A 9182-nucleotide genomic window follows, 5' to 3' on the forward strand; every position below is an offset into this window, starting at 1 on the left:
TTTACATAACAACTTTAGCGATTCCAAACTGAAATTAAATTTTTTTTCTACTTGTTTTCTCATGTCTTAAAAGTATAAGTATACGTCCGAGTTCTAAAAACGATTTCTAATAAGCTTCAAAACTTTGGTTTTTTTTTTCTTCAAGGTTTTCGAATTGTTGTAATCCCTTGTCAAAATATATACAAATATTTTTGCAATTGCCAGTTTTCTGCATTGAAATTACTAATTTAAGTAAAGTTTTCCGTTCATGAAAATCAATGATTTGTGATAAGAAATCGATTCCTAATCTTTCTGATTTAACAGAGAGATCAGATGAGTAATTTAACCGTATGAGTTAGGGGGCTCTTCAGTTAATTGGTTCATAGTGTTCATTTGTGGTGCATGTCGCACAAAAAATACAGAAAAATGATCAGTATAGAGGTTACTTTCCAGCCAGGGATTACTAAAAGTTATCCCCGTTGGGCTCTGTTGAACATTCTCTAGCTTAATTAATATGATCATTTATTACCAGTTGATAGATTGATTGGATGAAATTGGGCGGGAGGAGGGGTAATACTATTTAAGGATTTAAACCTAAATTACAGTTCGTATGTATTTTATATGTTTTTTTGATAGTATTTTGTCAGTTTCATTATATTAATTTGTATTCTTTCAAATTTAACTTCAATATTATATTTTTCACCGCTTCAAATACATTCCTTATGTTATCTGTATCGGTCGCACATGTGAAATAATGGTAAATAGTCTTTTTCTGTTTGGTTTTTCAAATCAAGAAACATCTTCAGAATGAACTTCTGGACTTCTTCAACATCTTGCTTCGGACCATTATATTCTGGAAAATAATTGATGAAATCCGAAAGCTTGATCTTTTCTTGAGAAGATCTGTTTTATTTAAAAACAGGATAAAAGAGGAATTTTTGAACCATGGATAATTTATTATTGTTTTGAATAAGCTAATGATTCCTTCATTCTATTCTCTCTATCGGATTCGAAGAGAACTTGATCATACTCGGAAAGAGATGCTAGGAAAATGACTGAAGTGGACGTCCTCAAAACAGTGTAGCCATTTCCGTCGCTCGCCCTCTGGCCACCGACATCAACTATTCGAAATGTGACTCCTTTTAAATCAAATCGGTATTCATTAATGCCTGTTGTTGGCACTCGGACTCGTAGTATGTCTTGCTCTGTAGGCAAATAGTTTGGATTCCGCAATTACGATCTAAATGTTTGAGGTAATATTCAGCTGAATCTGTTACCTGGGTACTCCCGCCTTCTCTCATAGGCTTTTCTAACTCCAAGGTCATTCCAGAGCTCTTTAATATATTTTACATAGGGACTTTCAAACGTGGTCACTTTTCCACTGTCCACGTCATTCACAGGCCCTTGCTTTATCAATACACCCTGATTCTTCATAATCAATTTGGAGGGACTCCATGGCTCTAATTATAGATTGTATCACTTCAAATATGTTTTTGAAATACAAGCTTTTTTAAAACCACTTCTATCTTCATCTGAATATCCTTTCCCATGGATGATTCTCAATCTGTTTGATAAACGTTGACTTACCAGACTCTCCAGTCCCTAATAATACCAATTTTACTTCTTCCCTTAGTTTTTTCTTATCCCTTTTGAGTTGCATTTCGATCTCTTGATTAATTCGTTTCTGTCCTTTGCTTCATCAGATAAACAACAACCCATGAAGATAAAACATAAACCAGAAATCTCTTTTACTTGTAAGCTTATTCACGTAGCGAGTTAATTTTATCTAACAAAAAACAACCTAATTTCAAATTTTCATGAATTTTCTAGTTTTAGTTAAAACATTAAAATTATTGCTCAGACACCGCAAATATTTTTGCAATTTTACTTAATAGCTTTAGGATTCTGAACTTAAAAATTCTTTCAACTTTTTTTTTATGTCTTAAAAAGACAATGCGTATACTTTTATCAAAAGAAATTTGGGTAATGATGTTTTTTTAAAAACGTTTTCTACTAAGCTTCAAACTTTTCGTTTTTTTATTGTTGTAATCCCTTTTTAAAATGTATACAAATACTAGCTGTTGGGGTGGCGCTTCGCCCCCACCCCAACACCTAGCTGGTGGGGGTGCTTCGCGCCCCCCAAGCCCCCCCCCCCCCGCGCGTAAGTCGTTACGTGCCATATTAGTTACGCGCCATTGTAGTTGGTGTCCCTTTGTCCCACTATGTTTTTAACTACGTAAAACTTGCGAATATACAACATTCTTCGCTGCCCCCCATTGTCTGTGCATATAAATAGATTGTCAGGTTTACCGACTCTTGAACATCTAACATATAATTGTCTATGGGAAAAACAATCCGCATTAAGATCTATACCTCATTATTCTAATGATTGCCCTTGAGCTTTGTTGATGGTGATTGCTAATCGAACATTCCCTGTGTCCCCGTCGTCATTTATATATCCCCCCTGTGCCCCGGCGTTCCCGTTGTAGTTGTGTCCCTGTGTCCCGGTGGTCATTTATATTCCCTGTGTCCCCGGTCGTCATTTGTGTCCAGTGTCCTCAGTCTGTAATTTCTCTTTGACTGTCCCGGGTCGTCATTTATATTCTCTGTGTCCTGATCGTCATTTGTATCCCGGTGTCCCGATCAGTAATTTCTCTTTGAGTGTCCCGGTCGTCATTTATATTCCCTGTGTCCCGGTTGTCATTTGTGTCCCATAACAAACATGACGACAACTAACTTCATGACGACATACAGCTCAATCCTCATAATGACGTCAGTCGACAGACACACAAACAAACAACTTATTTTTTATATATATGGATTTTTTGCAATTACCCACCAAAATTTTGCTATTTTTTTCTCTTTACGCCAATTTAATGTCTTTTTGTGCCATTTCTTTTCAAAGATGTTTGATTATTGACGAAAGTTCAATTTATAACAACGATTGCTACTATGGGTCAACCTTTTAGTTTTTGTTTTAAGGTTTTTGACTTGTCTTAATCCCTTGTCAAAATATATACCGTGTCCTGTGGTGGCGCAGTGGATTTGACCTTAGCTTGGTAATACGGGACCCAGAGATTGAATCAAGCTGCAGGAATGCACTGCAGGGCCGATGCTGGGACCATAGTAGTCAAGAAGCGTCGTTAATTCTTAAATAAAATATATACCGTTTTTAATATACACCGTTCAAAATATATCGTTTTTATGGTTTTTGACTTGTCTTAATCCCTTGTCAAAATATATACAAATATTTTTCCAGTGCCAGTTTTTTGCTCTTTAAGCAATTTAATGTAAACTTCTCCATGCATGAAAATCATCAATTTTTCCACACAAGTGTGACTCCGTCATCGCAATACTGATGTATGTAAAAATGACGTCACTCACATAAATTTTTTTTTTTTTTTCCAAAATTAAGGCTCTTAACGAATTCTCACAAACTCCTGACCTATCTAGAGCGTTTTTTAGGCCAGAATATCCCAGGATGCCAATTTTCCCGAAGAAATATTGAGCCGTTTTCGAGAAAAAATACATACACACATACATTTACAATTATGTCCCGACACGCGGCAGGCTTCTATATATGGATTCTCACTGTCGCTTGTCTTCTAACCAGAGATAATTTTAGCTTTTTCTTAGTGTCATGACGTCACCTTTTCTTGATGTCATAACGTAACCACAGGGTCGTTACAACCACCCTGGGAAAAAACGAATTTTTCCTGAAAGTCCTGACCTATTTAGATTGTTCTTGTGACATGAAATGTCAATGATGTTAATATCTATATATATATATAAAAATAAGGTGTCTGTCTGTGTGTCTGTCTGTCTGTCAGGTGACGTCATGTTTCTGTGTCGACTGACGTCATGAAGTTAGTTGTCGTCATTTTTGCTATGGCGGGTGACGTCATTAAAGATATTTAATCATGAAGTTAGTTGTCGTCATTTTTGCTATGACGGTGACGTCATTAAAGATATTTAAGACATATATGTTCACGTAGAAATCTATTAATGTTTAAGTTTAAAATGACTGATGAACTTACAATGGCAAAAGCCGATGAAGATGCTCAAAGAGTCTATGCCAAAAAACTTGCTGCTGATAGAGAAAGTCAGAAAAGAAAGCGTGCCGAGGAATCAAAAGAACAGCAAGGAAACAGGCTTGAGGCTGATAGAGAAAGAAAGAACAGAAAGCGTGCCGAGGAATCAAAAGAACAGCATGGAAACAGGCTTGAGGCTGATAGAGAAAGAAAGAACAGAAAGCGTGCCGAGGGAACTACCAGAGCAACGCGGAAAGCAGACTTGCTGCTAAAAGAGAAGAGTGATAAAAGAAGGCGTGCCGAGGAATCACAAGAACAGCAAGAAATCAGGCTTGCTGCTGATATAGAAAGTAAGAAAAGAAAGCGTGCCGAGGAATCACAAGAACAGCAAGAAATCAGGCTTGCTGCTGATAGAGAAAGTAAGAAAAGAAACGTGCCGAGGAATCAGAGCAACCTGAAAGTTATCGCCTGGGATTCAGGTACAGCCCAGTCGATGATTATAGCTTGAGTAGATGTGTTCAAATCGGGACAATGTCTAAAAATTCGTCCCTATTGCAAGGCCTTGAAATTCAATGGTGAAAACAATGGGAATGTGTTGCGCCTCAGGAAAAGTTAAACTTCCTCTATTGGCTGCACCACCAGAGCCATTGAAGACTTTCCTTACTGGAACTTACGTCAGAATCTAAGCGTTTTTTTGTCAAAAATCAGAAAATACAACTCATGTTTCCAAATGACGTCGTTTGGAGCCCAAATCGAAGATCCAGATCAATTTATGTCTACTTTCAAAGTAAAAGGGCAAATTTATCATAGAGCAGGGTCCCTTCTACCATTCTCAGGCGAGAATCATAAATTTTTACAATTGTACTTCATCAGTGATAGAAATTCTGAATTGAATGCATGTTGCGAAATTTCTCCCAACGTTGAAAGGACAATCGTTTCCCAATTGCAACATCTTTTCCACGAAAATATAATTTAGTGCGTCTGTTCAAAACAGCCATCGATTTGATGCCTACTGATACGCATAAAATTGTTATTTCCGCCGACAAAACGCCTCCTGGCCAACATATGCGTAGATACAATGCTCCAACTATCGACGAAGTGGCAATCGTTATGGTCGGTGATCAGTTTTTACCTCGAGATATTATTCTTCATAAGCGAAACGCTCAGTTGTTAAGAATTGCTGAAACTCATCGATGCTACGATGCCCTACAATATCCTATCATTTTTGGGATGGAGCCGACGGCTATCACTTTAATATTAAATTGATGAATCCAGCCACTAACAAAGCAATGAATAAGAAATGCAGTGCAATGCATTATTATTCCTATAGACTAATGATTCGGCAGGATGAAGAAAATTATATTTTAAAAAACCGTGAATTGTTTCACCAATTTGTCGTTGATATGTATGCTAAAATTGAATCAGAACGTTTGCTATATATCCGCCTGAATCAGACCAAGCTCCGCTCTGAACACATTCATTTGCGAGATGCAGTTATAAATGATGGTAATACCACAAACGTTGGAAGATTAACAATTTTACCTTCGTCATATGCTGGCAGTCCCCGTCATATGCATGAATATGCTCAAGATGCTATTGCGTATGTTCGTCTCTATGGTCGTCCAGATTTATTTATTACATTTACATGTAATCAATCTTGGGACAAGATACTGTAGCTCTTACTTCAAGGACAATCGGCGGTTCATAGGCATGACATTACGGCCGTGTCTTCCGGCAAAAGTTGAAATCACTGATAAACTACATAGTAAAACTTGAAGTGTTTGGGTCAGTGCGATGCTGGATGTACTCAGTGGAATGGCAAAAACGAGGTTTGCCACACGCACATATACTAATCTGGCTACATAAAAAATTACTTCGAACGAAATTGATGATGTGATTTCCGCTGAAATACCTGATAAAAATGTCGATAAGGGGTTACATGATATTATTGTAAAAAATATGATACATGGACCTTGCGGTGCACTGAACGAAAATTCACCATGCATGGCCAAAGGAAGGTGCACAAAGCAATATCCTCGACTTTTAGTATCAAACATAATTACTGGCAATGATGGTTACCCACAATATAGAAGAAGATCTACTGAAGATGGCGGTAAAACAGCAATAATAAAGAAGCGTAACGGTACCACCATCGAAGTAGATAACCAGTGGGTTGTTCCATATTCCCCATTATTATCAAAAACATTTATTGCACACATAAACGTTGAATACTGTAACTCCGTAAAGGCAATCAAATACATATGTAAATACGTCAACAAAGGCAGTGACATGGCAGTTTTTGGCTTGCAGCCCGAAATCAAAGATTTCGACGAAATCGTACAATATCAGGCTGGAAGATACATAAGCAGTAATGAAGCTGTTTGGCGAATTCTTTCATTTCCGATACATGAACGTAGTCCAGCTGTTGTTCACTTAGCGGTACATTTACAGAATGGTCAACGTGTTTATTTCACGGAAACCAACGTGCAACAAAGAGCCCTGAATCCACCGGATACAACATTAACAGCTTTTTTTCGCTTTGCAAAAATGATTCTTTTGCAAAAAAACTGCTGTATACTGAAGTACCTTCGTATTACACGTGGAATACTAAAAATAAAGTATTTGAACGTCGAAAACAGGGTAAGTCAGTCGACGGCCAACCTACCATCTTCAAAGATATCACGATAGGAAAATTCTACACCGTTCACCCCAATCAACATGAATGCTTCTTTCAACGCCTGCTTTTGGTGAATGTACCCGGTCCGACATCCTTTGAGTATTTGAGAACTGTAAACGGTACTATACATGACACTTACCGTAGTGCATACCAAGCTCTGAATTTATTGGAGAATGACCAACACTGGGATAACTGCATCAATGACGCGTGCGAAACGTCAACCCCAAGTCAAATTCGTGCATTGTTTGGCATCATTTTAACAACTTGCTCTCCATCAGCTCCTACAGAGTTATGGGAAAAATATAAGTCAAAAATGTCCGAAGATATACTCCATCGAAAACAGTTAGAGACGTCAGATATGACTTTTGATTTTACATCAGAAATTTATAACTACACTTTAGTTATTATAGAAGATTTGTGCGTACGTATGGCAAACAAACCTCTTCAGGATTTGGGAATGCCTTCACCTAACCGTATCGCTGCTGTTTCGACATGTGTAGAATTGGATCGTGAACAAAGTTACAGTACGAGTGATCTATTGTCGTATGTACAAAATAGCATTTCCAAGTTAACGTCGAACAAAAAGACATTTATGGTACGATAATGCATTGTGTCGATAACAACGTTGGAGAAATTTTCTTTTTGGATGCGCCAGGAGGTACTGGTAAAACGTTTGTGGTAAAACTGATTCTGGCATCAATTCGATCAAAAAATGATATAGCGTTGGCAAATTGCGTCGTCCGGAATAGCCGCAACATTGCTGCCTGGTGGAAGAACTGCTCATTCCGCTTTGAAATTGCCTCTGAATTTGTATTCTACAGAAACTCCCACGTGCAATATTTCCAAATCATCTGGGATGGGTAAAGTATTGCAGCAATGCAAACTTATTATTTGGGATGAGTGCACAATGGCACACAAAAAATCGCTCGAGGCTCTGGATCAATGCTTGAAAGATTTGAGAGGGAAGTCAAAACCCTTTGGCAGCACATTAATATTGCTTGCGGGAGATTTCAGGCAAACATTATCTATAATAACTAGATCAACTCCTGCAGACGAAATGAATGCTTGCCTGAAAAATTCTAATTTATGGGCACACGTAAAAATATTAAAATTAACTACAAATATGCGTGTCCGATTGCAAAACGATGACTCTGGTCAAACATTTTCAGATCAATAGCTGGGAAACGGAAAGCTCCCAGTAGACTCAATTTCAGGACGTATACAACTACCTGCTGATTTTCTGTAATTTAGTGACGTCCAAAAATGAATTGATTGAAAAAGCATTTCCGAATATTCTAAAAAATTATAAAAATAATAAATGGCTAAGTGAAAGAGCGATTCTCGCACCCAAAAATATAGACGTCCACGAAATCAACAATATTGTTTTGACCAAGATTAGAAACCAGGCAGTCCTTTACAAGTCAGTCGACACAGTTTTGGAACCAAATGAAGCGGTTAATTATCCATCTGAATTTTTAAATTCCATAGATCTTTCAGGGTTTCCACCACACGTGCTACAACTAAAAATAGGCGTACCAATAATACTTTTAAGAAATATCAACCCACCAAGGCTTTGCAATGGCACGCGACTTGCCGTAAAAAAAACAATGGAAAACCTAATAGAGGCCACAATCCTGACAGGGCCTTTTGAGGGTGAGGCTGTTCTTATTCTTCGCATTCCCATGATTCCAACGGATCTGCCTTTTCAATTTAAAAGATTGCAATTCCCAATTCGATTAGCATTTGCAATCACCATTAACAAAGCTCAAGGTCAATCATTAGAAAAATGTGGTATAGATCTTAATACTGATTGTCTTTCCCATGGACAATTGTACGTTGCATGTTCGAGGGTCGGTAAACCTGACAATCAATTTATATGCAGCGACAATTGGACAGCGAAGAATGTTGTATATTCGCAAGTTTTACGCAGTTAATTTGTATTGTATCTATCTATCTATCTATCTATATAAAAACGAGTTGTGTGTATGCATGTTTGTTTGTTTGTAAAAAGAGCGTTTGCATATGACGTCATTATTAGTACATACGGCTTTGTATATGCACAGACAATGGGAAAGCCAAGAATGTTGTATATTCGCAATTTTTACGTAGTTTGAAAACACATATATAAATCTATCTATATTCACAGGTGGGACACAGGGACACAACTACAATCGCGCGTAACTAATATGGCGCGTAACGACTTACGCGCGCGGGGGGGCTTGGGGGGGGCGCGAAGCGCCCCACCAACTAGGTTTTGGGGTGGCGCGAAGCGCCACCCCAACAGCTAGTATATTATAATTATTGATCGTAAAATTAATTTAAAAAAGAAAAATATGATTCTATCAATAAGACGAAAAAAGCGACGAAGACCACACTGCCTTTCCATAACAAACAAATACAACGTAGAAACAATAGGGAAAGTTTTTTCAAGACAATGGAAATTATTTATGTAGATATTTCGGCCCTATGTCCAAGGGCCGTCTTCAGCACAATAC

The 9182-nt window shown here is 37.7% G+C and overlaps 1 pseudogene; it reads right to left on the reverse strand.

Annotated features, from left to right (window-relative positions):
* Nucleotides 1–631: 631 nt before the first annotated feature.
* On the reverse strand, nucleotides 632–1698 carry LOC136043192 (guanine nucleotide-binding protein G(q) subunit alpha-like; annotated as a pseudogene).
* Nucleotides 1699–9182: the final 7484 nt, after the last annotated feature.

Source organism: Artemia franciscana, unplaced genomic scaffold (genome assembly GCF_032884065.1).
Source record: "Artemia franciscana unplaced genomic scaffold, ASM3288406v1 Scaffold_3659, whole genome shotgun sequence".
In the NCBI taxonomy this organism is placed as follows: Eukaryota; Metazoa; Arthropoda; class Branchiopoda; order Anostraca; family Artemiidae; genus Artemia; species Artemia franciscana.